Source organism: Mandrillus leucophaeus, unplaced genomic scaffold, assembly GCF_000951045.1.
Source record: "Mandrillus leucophaeus isolate KB7577 unplaced genomic scaffold, Mleu.le_1.0 Scaffold663, whole genome shotgun sequence".
Lineage (NCBI taxonomy): Eukaryota > Metazoa > Chordata > Mammalia > Primates > Cercopithecidae > Mandrillus > Mandrillus leucophaeus.
The window spans coordinates 401,103-415,856 of NW_012107175.1; the positions used below are offsets into that span (position 1 = coordinate 401,103).

At 44.1% G+C, this 14,754-nt stretch overlaps 1 protein-coding gene across 1 annotated transcript in view; it reads left to right on the forward strand.

Annotated features, from left to right (window-relative positions):
* SH3RF2 (SH3 domain containing ring finger 2) overlaps positions 1-14,293 on the forward strand; it is a 143,897-nt gene extending 129,604 nt beyond the window's left edge. Inside the window, exon 11 of the mRNA XM_012001529.1 lies at positions 13,635-14,293. The gene's annotated coding sequence lies outside the window, so the exon portion shown is untranslated. The remainder of the gene's footprint in view (positions 1-13,634) is intronic.
* Positions 14,294-14,754: the final 461 nt, after the last annotated feature.

A 14,754-nucleotide genomic window follows, 5' to 3' on the forward strand; every position in this document is an offset into this window, starting at 1 on the left:
AAACAAAACAAAACCATACTCCTCCCATAAAATACTGCCATTGTGTCAGACCTTTGGCACTGGTAGAGCCAACATGATAGCACATTGTTCTAATGATCTCAATCATGTTTGGGTCCATATCTCACAAACTTTGGGTCAATATCTCACATTTGTGGACTCAAACAAACATTAGATATTGACCCATTAGTTCCACAAAATCAACATGCCCAAATCCGTGCCTCATTGAACTACATATAATAATCCAGATGGAGAAATGAGATAAAGTCCAAGAACAGGGAGGCATTGTGTGACTGGTCAAAGTATAAGTACCCATACCTCGTCTTTACCAAAAAGCACTCTCAATGAGTTTAGCAATGTTTAGCCATCTACTCTACACTCAGAGTGGCAGAGATATGGCATGACTGACCGACCAAATATTTAGTCTATTCCTCAGTGGCAATGTATCCAGTTAATTTTTAAGTTTTGTGACTGACAAGCAGGGTGCTTAAATGGAATGGAGATGTCCATGCCTTCCAAATGAAATGAAATATTCTTCCCACCGTCTATTTATTATCTCTATGGGATAACCTCTCTGAGAGATGCAAACAACTCCAAGCCTTGCCACCTCCACTCCCTCCAGCCTCTTCACCCACGTGCAGCATCCAACTTACCCTCTCCCAAAGCAAATCCCACCTTTTGGAGTTTTAAGAGGGTTTTAAAGGGGCAGAGGATGTTTTTTCCAAGTAAAAGTTGGCTTCACTGGCAGCTTTAACTCATTCATTCCACCAACATGCTTTGTAAATTTATTGTTTCATGTTTTGTAGAGATGACGTCTCACTATGTTACCCAGGCTAGCGTCAAACTCCTCGGCTTCGCCTCCCCATGCCTTGGTCTCCCAAAGTGTGGGATTACAGGCATGAGCCACCACACCCAGCCCCAACATGTTTTTAACATCTACTATGTGCTAGGCACAGCAGTGAAGATGATAAACACATTCTGTCATGTAATTTCCACCATATCCCTGTAAGACAGGTAGATTGTCCCCATTTCAGAGAAGGAAACTGAAGCTTGAAGGTTAACCACAGATGATGGCAGAGCAAGGACACAGTCTCAAACTGTCTGACTTCAGAGCCCAACTTGGGACTTGCTGTATGAACCAAAAACCCATCCTTGACTTTAGGATACTGACTCTGGACTGCCAGGAGGCAGCAGAGTGCATTTTTGGTTGCAAATGCGAAAGAGCCTAGAACGCTCCGCTGCGCACAAACACAGTTCAGGTCTTCATTTACCACTTTCTGACCATGGGATGTCAGGCAAGTTACTTAATCTCTCAGAGCCTCGTTTTCTTACATAGGAATAATACAGTGTAGTGCCAACGTCATTGGGATATTATGAGGATTATCTGAGATAATGACACAAAGTGACTTAAACAGTGCTGGCGTGATGAACACCTAACAAATTTTAGACTGGGATGTTTTTAAGCAAGCAGGCTGTTGAAATTTCATGTGAAGAAATTCTAACAGAAGGGCCTGCCTGGGACTGTGGTGCTAAAAGGAGACTGACACAGCCTCGTCTTGAAAGTCAGAACACAGTCTAAGCTGAGTCCTGAAGGACAAGAGAGAGTCAGATACACAAAGTGGTGGGAAAAAGGGTATTCCAAGCAGGAGAAGATCTTCAGCATTTGGGTTTAAATGTAGCAATGGACCCAAATTCACTTAATACTTAGAGGAATTTATTCCCTTGTGGAACATTCCAGAGATCCCAGGTAGAACCCCAGCCCCTCAAATCTGAAGGTGAAAATTCCATCTTGTGAGAGCATCACCCCTCAGCTAAGGTTCAGACAGTACCTAGGAAGAGTGCCCCTTCGCCCTGTGGTTAGACTCTGGCATTTTGGTGCCATGAAAACTGCTAAGAGTAGGATTTGACTGGGGGAAAACGGGAGACATCTGAGTAGGGAAGGTGGATCATGCCCAGCTGGGGACATACTCTGAGGACCACACCTGAGGAAATGGTCCCATCGAGCAGCATCAAGATCTTTACTTAGGACTTGTCTCTTTCCCTTTGCGTGTGGAACCCGCCTCACCCTCACCCTTCACCCATTCCACGGACAGGGCTTTCAGAGCAGGAAGAGTTTAAAGCAGCGCCCCCACCTGTGTCTTGATGAGATGCAAGACTGACTCAAATCATAGCTCAGTGACCTCCAGTCTGTCTTGAAAAGTCAGGAGGTCCGTCCACACCAGGCCTGCCTTCCCCGGCAGCAGCAATCTTGGATCAGGGTCAAGGCGGCTTCAAATAAATGAACATTCATTCTTCAACGTCTGCGTCACAGCAACCTGCTTCACTCACCCACATGACCTGCCCCTGAATTAGGCATATTCCCCCCAGAGACCATGCTGGACCCCATCTCTCAAGTCCTCATAACCCCCTCGAAAGTCGCAGCTGAATACTTAGGGATCAGCTGATCCAGGACAGTCAGGTCTTAGGAGTGTAGTAAGCCTGGCCTGGGCCCTAGGGAGTCTCACTCAATAGTTCGGAGGTGGGTTCCGGGTGTCTGTGCTTTTAACAATATCCCTAAGTGATTCTGATTCACATAAAGTGTGAGGCTCCAATCCACCTTTCTCATATGGTATGGCAGAGTCAACATTCAGTCCTGACACCCAGCAGGAGTGTGGCCACACTGGTTGGTAGAATGTCAAAAGAAGTTTGTACTAATAGGTGAACAGTGGATGCTCTGAGCTCCCCAAGGCCTCCTCACACCCACAACCTGGTCCTTCCCTCAGGTGCCCCCCATCACTCTAACATCCAGCACCTAAAAGCTCAGGCCAGGTGCAGCTAAGACCTCCAGCAATAAAGCCCTTCTCCATTCCAATTGGCCGGTGCCTATGCCATCCTGGTTGCTAAATATCTTAACTGTGACCCTGGAGTAGAGCATAGGACCCAGAGAGGTCACTCAGAAGCCAAGAGCTCTGCTAACAAGCCCAGCACTCCTCCCAGCCCACTCCTGACCACTGTCCAGCCCTTGACAATCACCTTCACCTGGTCCTTGGCCTAGGAAAGGCGCTGCATGGGAGGGAGGGCAGCTCCATGCTCGCTGGTCTGCCTTTCTCAGCTAACACCTTCAAAGGCCTCAGCAATGCCTGTGAGCTTTCCAGCTCCTCTGCCATTGGTTTGGCAGGTACGGAAATTATCTGTTTCCATGAGAGGAGCAAGCATCCATCCTCATCCTCTCACCCACGTCTGACCACACAGGCAGCCACGTAGCTTCTGGACTCCCTTCCTGGGAAGTGAACAGCTGTGGCAGGCAGAACGGCAAAGTCCTATCAAGTCTCTCCAGCTGGGACCAAGTGCTTAGCAAGCTGGCACGGGGTAGTGCCGGGCCAGCAGCTGCCGCCACTGATGCTTCTCTTGTTTATATCTTGAGAGAAAAGACCCCGATTCTCTCTGGCTAAGAGAAGATAGTACTAGTACTTCCAGCAGCCTCTCAGATGACCATGAAAGACAGTCACTTAGGTAATGTGTTTGGCAGGCAGGACCAGACCAGAGGCGTTAACTCCAAAGATCTTTGCAGCAAATCGATGTCATGGAGAATAAATAATACAAGGACATTTTATTTGCAATAGATCAATGTTAAATGATCAAGCAGACCGTTTTCCAGGCCTAGATTATGTCCTAGACCAAAGCAGAAACAGTGTTCCCAGGAGGCCCTCTGCCCACTGATCTACACTTTGACAAACAGAAGGCAGCGAAGTGGGATCTAAGGTGTGCCATCAAGTCAAAGATGGTGGGGGATGATGGGGGGCATGGAGGAGGTTACAGATGCACCCATCCATCCATCTATTCACTCAACAGCAGTGATCCATCACCCACTCTGGACCAGGCTCTGTGAGAAGCAATGGAGATACAGTGGTTGACGGGAGAGATGAAAATAGATACATCCCTCATAGAGTATTGTTTGTTCCTTATTAATTTTTTCTGGATTTGGGGCCTCCTTTCTGTTCTCCCCTTTTTATTATTAAATGCTTCACAGATATGAAATTATACAGGATCATATAAATAACCATATACCTGCCACCCAGCTTTTTTAAAAATAGTAATTGTCAATATCAGAGGTCCACTGTGTGCCTCTCCCAATCCCATTCCTTTCTTCCCCTCCCCACAACTTCCCCCACAACCACTACCCTGCATCCCTCACTTATCTTTCCCGTGTAATCCTCCCACACATGTACCATATGGAATTTTTAGTGAAACCCATAGAGATATTTGGTAAACACTACTGAAAGCAAATATTGCAACCTAAGGCCATAGATATTCTGCCTGAAGGTTTGAGCTCCCATCTGGCTTCTGTGCCTCAGATTCTAAGGCTTTGATTCATTGCTGGGAACTGATGTTGATGCACCAACATGTCTGGTTTTGAGAATCCTGGTTTGGAGGAATTTTGACAAGAATTTTTCCAACTACACCTGTTTTGGGACACCTTGTTGCTTCCGAATGGGGAAATACAGGCTGTGGCCATGCCCAAATTGCTTTCAAGTGATTTGGGGGCTTTTAAAGTAACTCTCCTCTGGGCCTTGCCCGGGACCTCAAGGAAGCCAAACATAGAAACCAAAAGCAGCTTCTCAGAATCTGAAACTGAAATGAGATCTTGCTGCTGCTGCTGTTAATCTTCTAATAAATTATCATAAGAACCTTGTGAGTATGCAGGGAAATGCTTGTTTATTTTTTGTTTGTTTTTTGAGACAAGGTCTCATTCCCCTCACGCAGTCTGGAGTGCAGTGGCACAATCTCGGCTCAATGCACCCTCAGCAGCCCCAGCTTAAGATTCTCCCACCTCACCCCCACAAGTAGCTGGGACTACAGGCATGTGCCACCACACCCGGCTAATTTTTGTATTTTTTGTAGAGGTAGGCTTTTGCTATGTTACCCAGACTGGTCTCAGACTCCTGGGCTCAAGCGATCTGCCTGCGTCACCGTCCCAAAGTGCTGAGATTACAGGTGTGAGCCACCACACCTGGCCTGGGAATGCTATTTTTGTCTCCAGACTACAGATCAGAAAACTGAGACTCAGAATGTTTCAATTCCTTGCTTAAGATCACAAAACTAGTTTGAGGTGTAATGGAAACTGAAAAAAAAAAAAAGTAACAACCCTGACTCCTCATCTCCTCATCCAGCAATAATTGCCATCATGTGTCAAGCACCTACTATATGCCAAGTACTTTACATGCTACATACATGGTGTCATTTAATTTTACCCAACTCTATGACAGAAGTACTGCTATTTTCTCATTTTAAAGATTAGAATTGAGGCTCAGAGGTCAAATGACCTGTCCAAGGCAACAAGGACTGGAACCCAGGGCTCTAAGCCAAAACCTTAATCCCTCTTCTTCAATGGCAACTATCAACATGGTTGAGATTGGAGGGCGTGGACAAATGAGATGTGCTGCTGAGCTAGCTAGGATGGGGATGGAGATGGAGAAGGGTTTATCACAGAGGGTCAAGCCCTCCCAGAAAAAATCCATGAGGTTAGGTCTTGCTGTCCAACAAGTAGGGGTGGGAAGTAAGATAACTGAGAGTTTTATGCACAGAGAAATCCAAAAAGCAAATCTACCGCTGCTCCCAGAGTTACCAGACACAGCCAAACCACTTGAAAAAGAACTGAAGCTTGCAATGTGGTTCTGGGTCACTGACATCAAAACACAGTGATCATTTTGCATTCCCCAGGTCGCTCTGTCTTCGTGAGATTATTTCTGGTTTTGCCTGTCCTCACTCTAAATGATACAGAGCAGAGTCCCACAAGAAGAGGGATATGATTTCCAAAATGACCCCCACTTCAATCTCTGCAGGAACAAAAGGGCTCAGAGAGCTGACATCTTCTTCCAGTGTTCCTTGCTGGTGTTTATCCAAAGTTCAAATGCAATTTCCTTTGGGGGTAGATACACACCCACATATGCAAGCTAATTAGGCAAACGGGGTCACTGCTGGATGGACAAGAGCGGCAGTCTGATAAGGACTAAAAGAATGCCAGCCAAGACCTAGGGAGAAAGGCAAAAGACATCTGCAGAGGCTGTTTTGTAACTGTGTGCATTTTGTGTTAATGCTCTTGGAATCAGTGCTAGCATGACCGACTGACTTGATGAGAGCCATTTTTGATGTCGGGGTTTGACTGCTGTAGGTCACACATGTCCTGGAGGCTAGCACCAGCCTAATGACCTTCCCATGGGAATCACAACTCCCTGACCACCCAAGAGGATTGTGAAGGCTATTTGCATTCAGGAGACCCTCACAAATAAGTAGAAAGGAAGCTTGAGTCACAACGTATGGAGGCAGCTAAAACAGGCCTGGAGGTCCGAAAAGGAATTCAAATAAATAGTGCCTTCAAAAGGTGGTACCCAGATTCCTGCTAGCCACATCACCACCTTCTCTCCAACTCTGTAAGAGATGTCTTATGTCTCTGTCAAGGAGAGGGTAGAGGATGACATTGCACAAAGAGGACATGTCAGTCACAGCTAGAGAGAGATAGCACTAGCTTCCATGACAAGGAATGAAACATCAGTCAGAAGGGGTGATACTGTTTTGAAGGGAAGGCTAATTTTAGATATCAGAACCACATTTCTAAATATTCTATTCTGCACATGCTATTTATAAGCTGAATTCTTTTTTAAGCTTAAGTTGTTTTTAGATGTTGGCAAGTTTTGGAGCTTAGGACTTCTTTGTTATGGCGGCCTCCAACAGAGAACTAAAAGCATCAGTCAAGGACCAGCTATGTTCCCAGTCCACTAGAATGTCACAAGATCTGGAGAAGTAATTAATATAATAGCTGGGATGATGAGATTTGGAAATGGATCACTTGGGGCTTTCTCACAGCTTTGTTACTGGCTATATTTCCTTTGGCAAATAACTAAAGAAACTTGGAAAAGTGACACATCCCTAGACCTCAGTTTTCTCATTTGTAAAATGAGGATCAGACCATCCTCCTCCTAGTAGAGTTCTCAGCAGGATTAAACAAGTTCAGGCATGTCCAGCTCTGAGTACGGTATTGGGTACATAGAAGTGTTCAATAAATGGTAGCTATTACCATTTATGTAGATGTAGAGACACAATTCAAAACAAAGCACAACGGCGAGCTAGGCTCTATCAGACAGAAGTGAGAGGGGAGAACAATGAGAGTGTTTTAGTTGTCAAGAGAGCTTCCTGCAGAAAAAAGATTTTGAAACATGAGCAGCACAGAGAAATGTGACGTGAAGAGGGGGGTGCCTGGACTCTGGAGTCACACATCCCTGGGTTCAAATCCTGACCCCACGTGTCAGCTATCTGACCTTGGACCAAGTTAACAAACCTCTCTGAGCCTTTCTTTACTTATCAGAAAAGTGGAAGCAATATTCAGCACTTCACACTGTGACTGGGAAAATCGAGTGAGGCGAGGCCAGATGTTGGTATGCAGAAGGGGACCCAGAAGTGGTAGCTGTTGGAGAAATTTGCAGGATGATATAGGCTTGAAAGCAGGATGAGCAGGAAGAATGCTAAATATAAGAATGGAATCTCAGGCCAGGCATGGTGGCTCACCCCTGTAATTCCAGCGTTTTGGGAGACCGAGGGGGGCAGATCACAAGGTCAGGAGTTTGGTGGCCTGTATGGTGAAACCCCGTCTCTACTAAAAATACAAAAATTAGCCAGGGGTGGTAGTGGGCGCCTGCAGTCCCAGCTACGTGGGAGGCTGAGGCAAGAGAATGGCGTGAACCCGGGAGGCAGAGGTTGCAGTGAGCCGAGATTGTACCATTGCACTTCAGCCTGGCGACAGAGCGAGGCTCCATCTCAAAAAAAAAAAAAAAAGAACAGAATCTCTTACTAGCTGCCATTCATTAGTTGTGGGCTAAATGCCAGGTACCTTGTGAATCCCTTAGAGGGTTTGTTACAACAGGGTTGCTAAGAGCCCAGTGGAGTCAGATGACCTGAATCCAAATACAGGCCCCATGTTTCCTTGCTGTGTCACCATGGCCAAGGCATTTAACTTTTCCAACCTGTAGTTCCCTCCCTTGTAAAATGCAGGTATTAATTGTGCAAAAGCACAATTAATGGTTTGGTGGGGATTAAGTGAGACAATGTAAATAGTCATTAGCACAGTGCCCAGCACAAGAAAATACTGTAATGTTCACTACCATTATCGTTATTTACATTCATTTTCTCACTTAATCTTCACAAGGCCCCCACGAGTTGTGTTATTCTCCCCTACGTATAGATGAAACAGCTGAAGCTCGGAGGATACATCACTTGTCCAGGGCAACCAGTAGCAAAGGTGGGGCCAGCTCTGAAGGCTGAGAAATCTCAGTTTCTTTGTTCTCTGACCTTTCAGAGAAGCTGGTCAGTGGTGCCAGGGCTGGGGCAATATGACAACGATTTTAAAATGCATTTTATGCCGTAATCCTTGCCAATCTCTTCTCATCTGGTGGTCCCCACCACCTCACCGCCTCATCTGCTGAAGGTTGCAGATTTAGGGCTGTGTGTACCCCCGGATACAGCCAGCAAGCACATTGGTGTTGCCCCTCTGGGCGCTTGCCGCTTCCCAAGGTTGACACGGTTTATGAAATGTCCATTCTAATTTGCAGATAGGTCTGACACGGACATGCTTCCAGCTGGCTGGTGATTTCGATAACAACCCCTCCTCCTTGGTGCCAATTAACAGAAATTAAATGTCCCTGGCACACTTTGTAGTTCAGAAAATGCATGTACTGATTAAACCCCCGCTAGGCGTCCATTATGACCTATGGGCTCCAGGCAAGTGCTGCTCTCACTCCATCTCCATTTAAAGTCGCAGAATGTTTTCTTCCTGGGCAAAAACCAATGTCACTTCATTCATTTATTCATTTTTCATTCAACAATATCAGCTGAGCATCTACTATCGGCCGTGTGCCAGCTGTTGTTCCGTACAGTTGGGATACAGCAGTGAACAACACGGATAAGGTTCCTACCTGCAGGAAGGGAGTAAATGGTAAACAAGCAGGAGAACTTCTACATGTCAGATGTTACGAAAGAAACAAAGTGACAGGACAAAGAATGGCTGACGGGCATAAGCTATATTACGTAGGGTGGCCAGGGAAGGTTCTCCAAAGGGATGACATTCGAGTTGAGACCTGAAGACTAAGAAGGAACCAGACATGCAGCATAGTGGGAAGAGCAGGAACAAGCTCAACCTGTCCAGGAAACTCTCCATGGGGTAGGTTCCATTAATATTCTTTTTTTTTTTTTTTTGAGACGGAGTCTCGCTCTGTCACCCAGGCTGGAGTGCAGTGACGTGCTCTCGGCTCACTGCAAGCTCCGCCTCCCAGGTTCACACCATTCTCCTGCCTCATCCTCCCGAGTAGCTGGGGCTACAGGCACCCGCCACCACACCTGGCTAATTTTTTATGTTTTTAGTAGAGACGGGGTTTCACCGCCACTAGCAGTCTTTCATTTATCAAACATTTTTGATCATACAATGAACAATTGGAGAATAAATGAATTCCCTTTTATCCTGACAAGAAGGCCTGTCATAGGAAGGGTGAACATAGGGAAGATGCTACTGGAGTTATTACAAACGGAGAGGCAAATGACCGCCCTTTGCTCCACCCCATTCCCAATCTCTAAAACAAGGGACTTGGCTTAGGCACTAGCATTCAGGACTGTGAGATCTTAAGAACTCACCTTTTAGAGGAATTGGCCCTCGTAGCTCTTTAAAGCAGTAACTATACAGCAAACAAAAAGCAAACAGACATCTTTAAAAAAAAAAAAAAAAAAAAAAAACAGCCAAAATGGTTGTTTGAAATTGTATACATGAGACATAAAATATCATTTCCTTTGTTATCATTAGGGTGTAGTTATTGAATTTCTGCACCCATTTACTCATTCAGAAAATACTTATTACTAGTTGTGAGTCTCTTCTCTTCCTCCCTTTAGCCCTCTGCGCTCTCTCTCTCTCTCTCTCTCTCTCTCTCTCTCTGTTTCTCTCTGCCCCTCACTCCCCCAACCTTTCTCTGGCACAGGATTTCAGAGCCCAGGATGTAGATTTGGAACACCTGAGTCGTACCTAAAGTGTGACTTGCTGTGTGACTTTAGGCAAGTCACTTCACCTATCTGAGTCTCAGTTTTCTCATCTATATAAAGGGAATAATAATAGAAGACATCTCACAACACCATACAAAATAAACACTAAGGTATTATTATCTTTGTTACTGTCCATTATTATCCTTTGATAGATATGGAATGTAAAATTTACAGAACTCAACTTAGGAAACTGGGACAGGTTTTTAGGACAGAAGAAATTCTAGTAACAAGTGTGACAGCCACTGTTTAATGACCTGTTTCTACCTGTAGGATTTTCTGTTCTTTGAGATAATTATGAAGCAGGACCACAAGAAATAGCCTTCAGGAGGTATTTTAGTCCATAATAATAATTTTGAGCCAACAATTATAGAGTCCCTGCTATGTGTCAGACCCTGTTCCATGTGCTTTACTGATATCAAACATCGACTTATTTAAAACTCCCACAAACAGACAAAATAAATACTATTACTACTCCCAAGTTACTGGTAGAAACTAAGGCCTAGAGAGATTAAGAAACTTCCATAGGGTCACAAGGCTAGGAATTGTGGGGTTTGGAAATAAACCCAGGCAGTCTGGCTCCAGTCTGTGGCTGCTAACTGCTTTCCACCTCAGTTAAGGTGGAGCGAAAGGCCAGACACAGTGGTTCATGCCTATAATACTAGCACTTTGGGAGGCCAAGGCAGGTGGATCACCTGAAGTCAGGAGTTCAAGACCAGCCTGGTCAACATGGCGAAACCCCATCTCTACTAAAAATACAAAAATTAGCTGGGCGTGGTGGCGGGCACCTGTAATCCCAGCTACCCAGGAGGCAGAGGTTGCAGTGAACCAAGATCGTGCCACTGTACTCCAGCCTGGGGCACAAGGGTGAAATTCCATCTAAAAAAGATTGGATGAAAAAGTTATCTCCAGACATCAGGGGGGTTTGGTGATGTTTTTGTTTTTGTTTTTTACTTCAAATAGACTTGTCTTCTGAGTACTCAGTAAACAAAGAATTATTACCTGCCTAATCCCAAACCCCCTGGCCTGTAGACACAGTGCTAATAAGGGCTGCTACTTCATACCGCACAATGCCAGCCTAGGAAAAGTCACACCTCCTCCCATTGATGGGATTTTTTGGGTGCCTATTAAAATGTCACTTGATCTTGGAGTTGAAGTTCTTTCTACATCATTTAGCACAACCTGGAAGGTCAGATTAATGTGGCATCCAGCTTTCCCTTGGCAGTAACTTCCTTATTACTTCCCTGCCCCTGCACTTGTTCTCAGAAATGTTACATCACAATAAAGGTAGTTAAAAAGAGCAAACAAACCACTGCTACTCGCTTGGAATGCAGAAGCTGTAATCTGGAAGGGACATTCTCACAGCTGCCGACACCAAGACTGATAGTACAGATCAAAGCGGCCATCTTTGAGCCCATTGTGATATTAACAGGGTGAACCTTCTCCATAGGCGGACTCCCAGTATCAGCACTGGCACCAACCTAGGCACAGGGAGGAGAGGCAGGGTATGTCTAAGGCAGACTGCCTTCCTTTTGAGGGCTAAAATTGGTGAATAACCAAATGAAACCCCCGCCCATGTTCAGTGGTGTGTAGTGAAGACAACATAACTCCAAATCCTGTGTAATTTATTGACATGGTGAGACACAGAATGCATCCTCGTAATCACAGAATGCCTGTTTCTCCCGCTGAATGCAAAGCAGCCACCTGGAGCCTCTGACAGCTCTTACTTGCTGTTGTGCTGAGTGGAGCACATTAGCTAATGAGGAAGTGCTGCATTGCATTTGCAGGTACTGGGAGCTCAGAGCAACTCAGTTTTGAGCCCAAATGTGGTTGCCTGCTTGAAAGCTGGGGCTTCTCTGGTACATTGGGTCTCTGGAGCTACAGATCTTAGTTCTGCCTTCATAAGTTGGGAGTTTAGGTAAGACTCCCCAGATTGATGTGATAAGACTTCCACAAATGGCTTGTAAGATCTGACTGTTCCACACCACCCCCACAAAGAATCAGGCTGTGATCATTATTAAAGTTTCCCCAAAGAGAAAACTAGCCTGTTACATCAGCACAAGTCCCTGGACAGAAAAGAAATCAGGATCTAGATGAAAGAAAATTGGACAGGAGATAGAAAATTATCGAACCAATTTCCCATCATCCTTTTAGCTTTCTCCTTTCCTCCTCCAGCATGGTTAGTTTGGACTTTATTTGTACTCAGAAGGGTCAAGAGCCATGCAACAAAGTCATAAAGAGCGACCTCCTGTTATGTGCAATCAAACCACCTGCCCTCACCTCACAAGGCACTGCCAGACAGGTTTGGCTGCACGTTCCTCTGGAGCATCCTCAGCCTAGGAAGAGAAAGGAGGTGAGAGACTGGCCAGGGAGGGGAGGATATTGATTCCATGTGTGAGGATCATAGGAATGCAGGTTGAGTTTGGTCATCAAAATACAATATTTGAGACCTCAGAGAAATTCTGGGGGCTCACGAATTTTAACTTTTTATTTTTGAAATAAATTCAGACTGTTATAAATGTTTGCTAAAATAGTGCAAAGAATTCCTGTAAACTCTCCCACTAGGTTCCCCAAAAGTTAACATTTTACCAGGTTCATTTTTATTTTTTCTGGACCATTTGAGAGTAAGTGAGAGACTAAATGCCCACTTATCCCTAAACATTTCAGTGTATATTTTTTTAAAATAAGGATATGCTCTTACATAACCCTAATAAAACCAGGAAAATCAGGAAATCAATGTTGATATAGTACTATTAACTAGTCTACAGGTCTTATTCAATTGCCCTACTACTTTTTCAATTGTCCTATTTTCCCTTATAGAAAAATTATTTCACAAGTCTTTTCTAGGATCCCTTTCAAGACCACATCTTGCATGTAGTTGTCATACCTCTTTAGTTTCCTTTAATGTGGAACAGTTCCTCAAGATTCTTTTTCTTACATGGTCTTGGAATTTTGAGTAGTATAAGCCATTTGTTTTATGGAATGTCTCTCAATATGTGTGTGTCTGTTACTTGTTCATCATCAGATTCAGGGTTTAGAGCAAGAGAAGGGGGCTTGGCAGTAACGGATGATAACCCATAGAATGAAATAGGAATCCCTGAGCCTATACTGATATAAATAAATAAATAAATAAATATGGGAGAAGGAAAAGCTCTCCCTTATGGTCAAGTGCCAACCTCTAAGTGTAAAAGGAATTATGGAATTAAAAAAAAAAAAAAACCATTTGGCAACCACTCAGTAATAATTGGTTCATGCAATAACCATGAATGAATATTAAAACTAGTGGACGAAAACTTGAAAAGTCTCAGAATATCTGCTCGCAAGATACTTATTAGTCACAGAAGAAAAAAAAAATCACAACTTTACAGTAGACAATCACCTTAACCAAAACACCAAAGTTAGCATCACTAGCAATGGGGAAACAGATACTGTGTGCCCCCTGATATGATGCACTCAGAAGAACACAGCATCTCTTCTGTGAGAAGATGACTTTCTGCCCAAAAGGTGTAAGAATTCTGAAGAATTATAGTTCTTCCCAACTGCATTCGCACACAACAGATTCTGAAATCCTTTTTACTTTACAGAGTCTGCTTTGGTCATCTTCCCAGGACGAGTTCCTGACAACTGGGAAGCAGAAGACAGCAAACGATCTGCCGGGATGGAAACTGCTCAATAGAGAGTTTGTGGACTGCATGATATTCCTTGAACATCAGGGATGGTACAGGGATACCAATAGTCTGGCCTCCAAGACAGCAGAGTAATAGGAGGAAGAGCAAATCTGTCTTCACCCACAGTATTAATGGGTAGTGGGCCAGAATGGAGAAAAGCAAGTGAGTCATGTGCTGCTACAGGTTACACCAGACTCCCATCCCTCTGTTACTCACTGCTGTTGTCAAAGCCAAACTTTATCTTGCTAATTTCTCACAGCTTGGCACCTAACAAATGACAAGACAGGACATCCAATGCCTTCCAGCTCTGTGGTCTGGCCTGTCTCTCCAGATCAGATTTAGAGTGATGCAGCAGATGACATCATATTCTCTTTGGTGTTCAATCCGAAGAGGCCAATGCTTCAGCACAATGTCCCCTAGCCATCACCCCAGCCCGAATCCCCACCAAGCAACCTGCAGCCCTCTGCCACATCTTCATTCTTTTCCATTCTGTCTTTTCCCCCTGATACTTTCTGACCCCAGGGATTTCTAATAGAACATAGTGATCAAGGAAATAAAGACTTGGTACATAAAGAGTCTCAGACAAGAAAAAAATTCATGATGTTATATGAAAGATACCAAACTGTAATGCTTACAAAGAGGCTATTTCAAGTAGAAAGATAAAAATATCACTTATAACCATGCATCCTTTATGTTCATAAATAAGTCATCATAAAGAACAAGCCATTAGAAGACATTCTACTCCTTGTTTTTTTTTTAAATAAAAAAAGGCTATAATCTAAAATACAATTTTAAAATTACCTGTGCTAACCTGCAAGAGACATTGCTCACATAAATGAAATTCATAAATACCCTGATGTTATTTGAACCATGTATTTTCATCTTCTCCTCCTCTCTTAAGACATCAATAAGAATTTGATTTTTAAAAGCACATGCTGCTCTGATTATCAAAGACAATAACACAAGTGCAGCATCACTGGGATATGTTGGTTGTTTTAAAGTTCAGATCCTAATTTTACATTGAAGCATCCTCAGT